Consider the following 11,194-nt stretch of genomic DNA (forward strand, 5'->3'; position numbering starts at 1 on the left):
TATGATTTAAATATATTTCTCATATATTATATTGACAGAAAGGAGATCTTTAGTATTTATTTATACCAGAGACATTTTTTCCATGCCAATAAAGTAGAGTAGATTGAATTAAACCTAAGGGAATGCAATCGAATGTATTTTTTAAATTCTTTACAGGTTCAATAATTGTTAGAAAAATAAATGTAGTAATACTAGGTAAAAGGTGTATTTACATAATATTATACCATAAAATTGAGATTTTTCGGGTTTAATTTTCATCTACAAATTAAAAATAAATTCTAATAAAAAAATATATAAACTTGCTAATTTCAAGAAAAATTTACGTTAATAAAATCTATTTTAACATTTTGATCTGCTTTAGATTCTGTATTATAAGGGGAATTGTTTATTTCACTAGGATTACCTTATAATCATATAATAAAGCGGGGTTATATATAATATCATTTGTATAATACCAATATTATCATTTTTACGCGATATTATTAGGGGTTTTGAATTTATTCTTATAATATAGCCATAAAGTTTTTCTATTTTTGAATTGTTTGTTCATCATCATTAATATTTTAAATTTTTATATAAACAAATAAATAAAGCAATTTATAAAAAGAAAGAAATATTTAACTGCGTTAAACGAAAAAGCCGTTTTTAAATATTTTTTTCTGTTGTTAAAAGTAAAAATTAAATCTACTTTTAGAATCTATATTTATTTAGCATTTTAAAATGCATATTTTATTGCATATTTCTTTTTCTTATATAAGAATATAAAATACACATTTCACCTTTGGCGAGATGATTTAAAAAAAGAATGCCAATTTGAACACATCATTAAGTGTGCTATTTATCCTAAAGACGAAAAAAATAATTACTTTTTTGACGCATAAGATCATGTGCACATTTATATTCTACTTTGGATTTATAAAAAAATTTAATAAAATATTGTTTTTTTTTCAAAGTTTAATCATCCTAAATGCATATAACCCCTATCAATACAATACGATCTTCTAAATATAATTACATACATTAAATTTTTTTCCTGTTCTATTCATATACCTTAATTTATAAATTTAAATCATTTACAGAAAATAAAACTTATTTTTTTCATGTCAAATATAAAAACCAGAAAAATTGTGAACCACCACTTTTCACTTTCTGTACTGACATAATAAAAAAACTTTATATGAAGTTAATTTCCAATAATTTTATTTATAGAGTTGCCACTTTTAATAAGCAAATCGTAAATCAATTATTTTGAAAATAGTAGGTCTTTATAAAGAAAAAATTTCCAGATTCGTTAATTTAAGTACAATAAAATTAGTTAAGGATTTTAGTTTATCAATTCGAATTAATGTCATGAGAATCTAATTACGAGAAGAAAATAAGCTTCGAAAATTTGTCAAACCTTATATGTTAAAAACTGGAATGTTTGATCACCTCAAAGAATGTAAAAAATCGCATTTAAGATACAAAATAAGATCATATCTGGCTAGAATTATATAAAACAGTGCATATTATTATATTAAATTATTGCTTACTTTATATTTTTTCACATAAAAACGAACGTGAACAGGCATTTTTAATTTCTTTTTATTTGAAATAATATATAGAATCAATTTAAATAATTATTTAATGATTTATTCTACTTATTGGTTTTAAAAACGTTTCTTAATAGATTAGATATTATTCCTAATATGCTGTAACAGATACGAAGCTTTAAATAAATCTCAAAATAAGTTTTATATGTAGTTAAATTACTGAATGAAATTGAATTTATAAACCAATGGGTTCACATGCAGTTTTCTTAAAATTGTTTTATTTTATATATTTATATCAGTTTTATAGAGTATTTATGATTCTATCTCAAGAAATTTTATCCGATTCTTTTAATATTGTTCATTTTTCAGTAGCCTCTTCATTTTTTGCTTTAATAACATGTATAGGGCAATGTTCAGAAAATTTATTTTTCGTGCATGTATATATATAGAAAATCTTGAATACTATGATCAGAGCAAAAATATAAAATATGGTTGACGGATGCAATGTATTACTTGTAAAGGGTATACGACACGGTGTTTGATAATTTTTATTATAAATCTGTGTCAGAACATCGTGGTACTTTGAATATTCCGAGAACTCACGGTTTACAAAGGACTTGTAAATAAGATAATGCATATAAATTCTCCAGCATACTAAATCATACATAAAATAACCCACTATCTTAATGATATATAATCTAATGCTTACATAAGTCGTACTGAGATATACTTCTGGGTAAAGCAAATTATGAGCAGAGAGAAAGTTTAAAACCAATGCCGGAATACTTAGTAAGATGAGATAAAACAGAGTTAACATGGATTTCAAGCATATAAAACATACATGTATAACATTTACCAAAGGTATAAATAGAAGGAATAACATAGCTAGCATTGGCATCTTAAAATCAGGGTCTATGAAACAAGCGACACAGTAATAAAATATGAAAGATGGAAAGGAAGTAACTAAGCTGCTGAAAATCCAATAGATCAGATATGTGCCAGGGCCATAGAGAAAATTCATAGAATCTGTATCAATCTGATCATTCCATATATAATTATCCACGAAAGTTTTTAGAAACAATGAAGCTCCATATAGTACAAAAATCAAATTTATGAGATTCACTCTTGCTGCCATACGGATAAAGTTATTTACGAAATTTGAATCAACAGATTCAAACATTGAATTATCAATAAGACAGATCACATCTTCTTTATTCAGAAAACATCCGAATTTTATAAAAATCACACAAGTAAGTGGTAAGATCAGATATAGTCCTATTATCACAGACCATATATATGATTTCATTCTTTTTATCAGCAAAAACCATCTTTCAAAAAGAATTTTCAAATCGAAGAGACTGGGAATAAAACTAACACTTATGAATTCGGACTCGTTTTTTCTATATTCATCGATATTTAATTGAATTCGGGTGTTTTTTTTCAAAGATTCATATGGCGATTTTATTGTTTGGTGTGGTTGTGTGTGAAGATTCTCCGATATATAATCATTATTTGAAATTAGAACTCCAAGATGTTTCTCATTATTTCTTAGTTCATTAAAACAATGGTTTTTTAAGTCTTCTTTTGAAGAGAATTTCGTTACATATATTAATTTTGTGTCTTGAGAGAATATAAATTCATCAAAATATTGTAAATGTTCGCTTTTTAAATTTTCTATCTCGATAAAGATTCGTTTTTGATCTCTAACACATATTTGTCTGATAATTTTTAAAAAATCACAAAAAAAATCCAAACATATACCCATATCTTCAATGTATTTAAATTCGATGAAGAGAACATGTTTATCTTTCAATAGCTCCAAGCAACATAAAACTTTATATCTTTCCTCCTGATTTATATCCACTATTAATTTTTCCCCGATATCTTTTAGTTTCATATCAATCACCGACGATATAACTATCTTTTCAATAGCTTCCCTTGTTAAATTTTTATAGTAAAATCTTGCGGTATAACACAAAGCCTCTTGAATTGTTTGGCATTCTTTTAACATACTATCATGATAAACATGCGACTTTGTTTCCAACCACTGATCCAAGGAATCTATTTTTTCGTCCGTTATTGCGTTAAAAATGGAATAGTTTCTAGATATGTCTCGAATTATGTTAAAAGTTTTTTTTGAATCTTCGTTGAAGATGGCAGTCATTGTTCCGTTTTCTTCTGCACAATCCATTTTAAATTGTTGAATAAATTTTGTTTAAATATATAAGAATTTCTTTTTTGGTTAATGAAAACATTTTCGGAACAAATTTAAAAGCTTTTTATAAGATGAAATAAATCTAGAATCAAATTAAAACGTTTTCCTTTTATTTTTAATTAAAAAAATGCGACCAATTAAACAAATAACCATGTTACATGAAGATAGTTTTATAATATGATATAAAAATAAGCACATTTGGTAAAAATGTACACATTATAACTAGAATTGGGTGAATTCAATTTTACAAAAACATCATGAATAAAATCGAGATTTCTTGTGTTTTGACATGTTAATAAAATTTAAAAATTATTACAATAAGGAGGTGAAAATGTTATTTTGTGGTTAATTGAAGCTAATTAATAAAAAATTTAAAAATTGATGCGGAAAAACCAAGAAATTGTATATTCTATTCTTTATAAGAACTATACTTATTATGAATGGATTAACTAAAGATAGCTTCTGGGATGTATAATCTGATTCAATTGCATTTTTTTATGTTACATTAAATGCGAGTTAAGTAAAAATTATATTTTGATTGTTGATGCAAAATTAGAGTTTTGAATTTTTTTTTAAAAAAATACGAAATCTTAATTATTAACCATGTAATTAAAAAATATATTAAGATAGAAAATATTATATATTTATAATTTTTAGTTTTCTTTATTTCATCAAATTATTTCGATCATTTATATAAATTTATTTTTAACTGCCAAAGATTTTTAACAAGCCAAAAAAGCCAATTTACATCGATTCAACATCTTTTCCCTTTTTATGAAATATTGATGAAAAAATAGAAATGATATTCAGATTTAGTATTTTTATTTTCGAATAGAAAAATCAAGAATTTATACGAGTTTTGAATTTTCGTGTTATATATTTTGCTTAAAAACTGTCAGTTGTTTTAATGAGCAGGTTTAATTTTTCTGCGCATTAATTTTCTTATCTATTATTACACACAAGATTCTAAAATAATTCAGATATTTTAATACTGCTGTCATTAAGCTCTATTTATAAAATATTAGTCCAATTAACAAAAATGAAAGCAAAAAAAATAAAATTTCTATAATAGTTTTCTATGAGTTTTGTAGTTAGATTTATTAACTACGTAAATTAGCTCATCTACTGTATAATATAAAAAAAGTAACCGTGTGGCTATTTATTGGCAGTAAAATAATTATTTATTCGAATGCTCAATTATTACTCGAAACTAAAATTTTATTTTATATATATTAAATGTATGGTGTTTAATGCACAAATACTTCAGTAGTATCAGAATCTATAGGTCATTGTTTACATATTAAATTAATATTTATCATTATAAAATATTTATCTATGATTTTATTCAAAACAGAATTGTTTTTTCGGGGAGAGGATAAAATGCCCACATTGTAACGAAGCCATGAAAACAATCGATCACCTTGCAACAAGATGCAAGAAAATGTTAGGGCATGATTAAAACCGAAGACACAATTAAATCGTAAGATATCTTCACTTCCTCCTATCAAGACGATACAACTTCAAGAAAACCAAAAGGATCAGAACTCACTCAGTACAAGAGATCTGCGAAAACGAAAACGGTGAAAAAAGTTGATACCCGAATAAAAACAGATATAATAATCAAACAAAATAGATCTGATATCTTTCAATACGATAAAAAAGAAAATATGATTACGCTGATTGAAATAGGTATAACCAGCCTTGATAACTAAACCGAAGTTGAGAATGAAAAATATAGGAAGTATACATCTTGACGAATGAACTTGATTATATTTACAAATGTAAAACAAGAATAATACCATATGTGATGACTTGGGATGGGTTGGTCTCAAAATATCATAAAAAATATGTTAAGGAGTTAAAAATCCCGGACGAAGTAGAAGCATACATGCAAGCTCTCACACTCCGTAAGACACTTGAACTCATCTCATTTATGAGAAGAAAAGCAGTTGAGGAAGATAGATCAGAGGAAGGTGTCAAAAGATGCATCAAGGAGTTGTGCAATATTCCCAACACGCTGAACACGTCTAAATTGATAAAATCGATAAAAAGAAAATTAACCCATAAATAAATTATTTATCTATGAAATATAAAAATATTCTTACATTTTGAATATCATTTTTATACAATTTTTAGTTTTATAGGGAGTAACTTAAGAAATAATAAAAGTGATACTGGAATTGTGAAAAATATAGAAATTATACAAAAAGTGGAAGACAGGTTGCTTATAGTTCTTTTCATATCAAAAATTTATATTATAGTATCACAAAATTTATATGAGAATTAGATTAATAATAATTGGAAAGATAGTAGATTCCTTTTATGCCCCTTTTATAAAATAACAAATATATATGGAAATAGAAGATTGCTAATAATTATAAATTTGTGTAAAAATAGGAAGTAAAATGCTAAAAATAATCAAATCAAAATTTCTTGCATTAATTAGAACTCTGATATTTTTTTTATCTGTGATAACTTTTTCATTTTATTAATATATTTTTTTTGTATTTTTGCACTAAGGTTCGATAAACAGGAATAAAAAAAACATTTGAATGTATTATAAAATTTCTTGCCACAAAAATAAACAATTTAAATACATATTTTAATCAATGTATCATTTAACTTAGTCAGGATATGATTTTTTTTTGGAATAAAAAGGGCGATTTTATACGAAAGTTCCACACAATTCTCGAAAAGAAACATTTCATGTCAGACAAAATTAAATTATTACGGTCTAATATCTAAAAAAGTGGAATTATGATGGATATCAATATAAACTAGTGATATAGTTTTGAGAAATCGCATGAATAAAGATTTAATAATGTTTTATAAGGCAAATATTTTAAGCTATAAAAATTTTCATTGTTTAAAAAGCATAATTATTTGTATTTAAGTATTATAACAAAAATATTTATTTACATAATTAATATATATAGCGATCTAAATGCATACAATTATTCTAGTCAGAAAAGCGTTTCTTTGAAAAATAATGGATTTTGACTATCAATAATATAATATTTTTGCTATATGAAGTTTTTATGCATCAGATTCCTTCTTTAATATTATTTATTAAAATATTTTTGTTTTTATAAAATATGATGAAGTGAAATTTAATACAAAACATTTAACCTAAAAAATAAATTTAATTTATATTAATATTAAATGAATAAGAGAATACATTATATATCATAACACAAACATCTTTTATCTTAAATTAATAGTAATTTTTTAGTTGCTTTATAGACACGCTTTTAAAAAATATAAATTTGACTCAAAATTTTAAAAATTGAAATATCATAAAATAAATATCGTTTATCTTAAATTCATAGTAATTTAAAGTTGCTTACTATACACACTTTAAAAAAATCTACATTTGACTCAAAATACTAAGAATTGAAATATAATAAAATCAATATCGTTTATCTTAAATTCATAGTAATTTAAATTTGCTTACTAGACAAAATTTTAAAAAATCTACATTTGACTCAAAATACTAAGAATTGAAATATCATAAAATAAATATCGTTTATCTTAAATTCATAGAAATATAAATTTGCTTACTAGACACGCTTTTAAAAAATATACATTTGACCTAAATTTTAAGAATTAAATATTTAAAAGAAAAATAATTTGAATGTATTTTATGTAAATATAAGATATGAATATATTTTAGGTTCTAACACTTATTTTTATTTCTACATAAAAAAAGAAATAAATGATAAGTAGACAACATAAATTGTGGGGTGTTTTCAGCATCACGTCATGAAAGTATTTAATTTATATAAAATTTACAATTGTTGTTTGAAGTATTTCTGTTATCTATAGCCTCAAGATCAAATATTTCATATCTTAAAAATTATTATTTCTGTTAGTATAAGACTATATTTATCAGCCATGCGATAAAAAATATATATTAAAGTTATAAAGACCGTCCAAATATCAAATAGGGCACAGCATTTTCAAATTTAAAGCTTTATATTTTCTTAAAAAACAAAGTAACGTATTCTCTTAAGTATAAAACAGCTTGTAGTTTTAAAAAGTAGAATCTTGATAAACGCAAAAAAAATATAAATTTGCATTTAAAAAATTCTTGCGCAAGAAAAAACCTTCTTTATATTATATATACCAGTTAATTAAAAATTATAATTTTTATTAGAAAATATGATGGGTTCTTATCATTTTAATCGGGATCCATGCCATAATTTTTAGGTATTTCCCACAACTAAGATTTTTTTAATAGTTTATATGTAATTTTCGATTTTTCTTAATTTACATAATAAGTAGGAATAATTTTATTTAAAAATTTAAATCTTCTGTTATAAGGCATAAAATTAAATTTTCTTAATAAAAAATAAAAGGCTTGCGCGAAAGTTTTAAAATATCACAAAAAGATTTAATTTTACTTGTATTTACAAACTAAATAATATATAATAATTTATATTTCATATTTTTTTCTCGACAATTCTAAAAAAGATGATGTATTTGATGCCACACCTAAAATAATTATTTCCAACATATTTAGTGATTGAATTTTTTTAATAACTAAATAATAACTTTATATTATATAATCTAAATTTTTTTGCACTTATTTTATAAAAAAATCAACAGCAATAATTTTTTAAATGATTTGTGGAAGTGTAATCTTTCCATTTTTACACTAAAAATTTCTTTTGTATATTATATTAAAATTATATTTTTTTAGAAACTAACATAGTTAAAAAAGATCCTAATAATTTTTTAGCATATACGATTTATTATTTAATATTTTTACATTACCAGTCATATTATCGAATATAAACACTAAAATAGCATTCATAAAATTCGTTAAAAATATCCACTTTTAATTTAGAGAATGGAATATCTTCTATGCACCCTTTAATCCTACAAAAATCAATATCACATCCCACAAACCTACAAATCAAATTTCCACTATTGAAATTGACAGTAAACATAAAAGGAATGAAATTTTCACGATATACAAGATCCTTTATATATCTAAGATATTTAAAAAGAATATATTCAATGTCATTATTTGTTTCCATATAGTCTTTATACTCGAAATTTTTGTATATTTGGTCAAATGTATTTTTAGTCTCTCCATTAATGTTACAAACATTTTCTCTATATAAGTTATTAAGTTTTATATTATGTTTTTCTCTTATTTTAAATAAATCGGTGCAATGAGTCAACATTGCTTTAGCTGATGCAACAAACATTTTGTTTACATTTGATGATATACAAAAGAAATTTATTTCAGATGTCTTATTTTGATCTATGGTATTTTCTTTGCTCATTATTTAGATCATCAAAGAATTGCTTTAAATCATATTTATTGTATCTTAAACTCTAATAAATTTTTATATTTATATTTTATTAAACTTTACATTAAAATACTTTATCCATAATTAGAATAAACTAAAATCTTTCTATGCGTGATAATGTAAATAATTTGTTTTAATTTAAATCATTCTTTTTTAAATTTAAAAAAATAGTGTGTTGGTCTATTATAAATACGCATTAGAAAGGGATGGATTTGCCGCTTCGCTTACATAATATATCTATATTTTATTATATAGATCTAGAAAGCCAATGGAATCGGAAATTACGCTATAAACAAAATCATTTTTTTAAATATAATTCCAATTTAAATTATAATTAAAAATCTATAATCAAATAGCATTAGATTAAAATATATTTATTTATGGGCTAATTATATTTTTAGCTATTTACAGTTGTTCAAGCAAAATTTAAATTGCTTTATAGAACAAAACGGATGATGCACTTTTCCACCGCATTAAGTTTATAATCTTTATCAATTCATATTATTCTCTAAATAGTTATTAACTTAGGTGACTTACTCGATTATATTGTTTGTGTGCATGCTTCTGCTTCAGTCGGTATTCCAAACCCCCTAATATATATGACTTATGGTATTTTGTAACCACTTGATCACAAGTTATAACGCATGGCAATATTCGAGTTCTACATTTATAAATCACTGTAAGATCATTTTCAGATAGACATATTTTCTTAACTTCACAATTTCAACATATATCAGATAATCAATACTAGTTATTACGATTTCAATTTTTCGTGATCAAGTTTTTCTTCTTATCGTGCACGAAAATATCTGGTCGATCATGAGATAATTTTATGCAATTTTGATTCTTGTATTAATCTTTATTTCTGCTAGTTTGTTTTCAATTACTTCCTGAACCGAATGTTTTCAGATTCTATTCGACTTTCTAAAGTTGTATTTTTTTTGAACATAAAGTGTATGCATTTTACGAATTCTTCGTGTATAGTTTAAGCCAAGAATTTTTTTACATCGACTTTCTAGGTCGTATGCTGTTTTATCAGCTTCTCCACAGTGTTAACATTTTGACCTTTTCCCCAAGAATATATTTCTATCCTGCATGAAACAGAATCCTGCTTCTTTTTTGAATAAATATTTCCAATTTTCCGCCACTTGAAGATCCAGCTATGTTAATAATTGAGTTGTTGTAGATATAAAAGGTTTTTAACTCAGTTTTTTATATTTTACTTTGCACATTAAACTTTTTTTTGTTTTTTAAAAAGAATTAAATGGATGGATTGTCTAAATTATATTTGATCACTAAATATTCTTTTATATATGATAGGTTTTATTTATTCTTCTTTTCTATTTTGTATATAGCTGCTCTTCTTAGTGATATTTCTTTATTGATGTTAAGTGTCTTATTTAACCGAAAAAGAATTTTATCTAATAAAAATTCAAAAGTCGATAGTTCTCTGCCAATTTCTTCTCCTTTAAAAATATATCATTCCATTTTCTTCTCGCTGTAGATTATAAATTCTTTCACTAGAACTTTCATTATCAGATCATCTCTTTTAGCAAAGTATTTTGGTTCTAATTTAAGAACGCCTATATGTTAGTTTATTTATGAAATTACTCGCTTTTCCAATTATTGATAGAAGTTTTGCATTTGAGGTTGGTTTTGACTAGATTCGAAATTCTTAATATAATTTTATCACAAATTTTGGAAAACCTTATATCTTTAAGTTTCGATTTACTGTCTTCTGGTATCCGAATTTGTTTACATCTTACTAAACCTTCTATTAGATTCGCACATTCATTCATATAATTCATAATTATTTGTTGTGGATTAGATTGATTCACACTAGTTCATGCAATTGAATAAATTCACTGTTTCTTCTTTCATTTTATATAAGTTTTATGTGTCTTTGGTCACAAGCTTCAGATCATAATAGATATAAAATGATGTATTCTATTGAAAGATTCATCTAAGGGTATATTTACTGAAGGTAAGTTTTCGTTAAGTATCCGCTTAGATTATACATGCACGGACAGATTGAATCGGTAATAAGACCTGTCTTGTGGTGTCTCTTTTTTCAATATTTATTTGTTGGTACGACTTGCTCAAATTTTCCATTTACCTATTATTAC

This window comes from Rhyacophila brunnea, unplaced genomic scaffold (genome assembly GCF_057557595.1).
Source record: "Rhyacophila brunnea isolate RB1 unplaced genomic scaffold, BYU_Rbru_1.0 scaffold_100, whole genome shotgun sequence".
NCBI classification, from domain to species: Eukaryota; Metazoa; Arthropoda; class Insecta; order Trichoptera; family Rhyacophilidae; genus Rhyacophila; species Rhyacophila brunnea.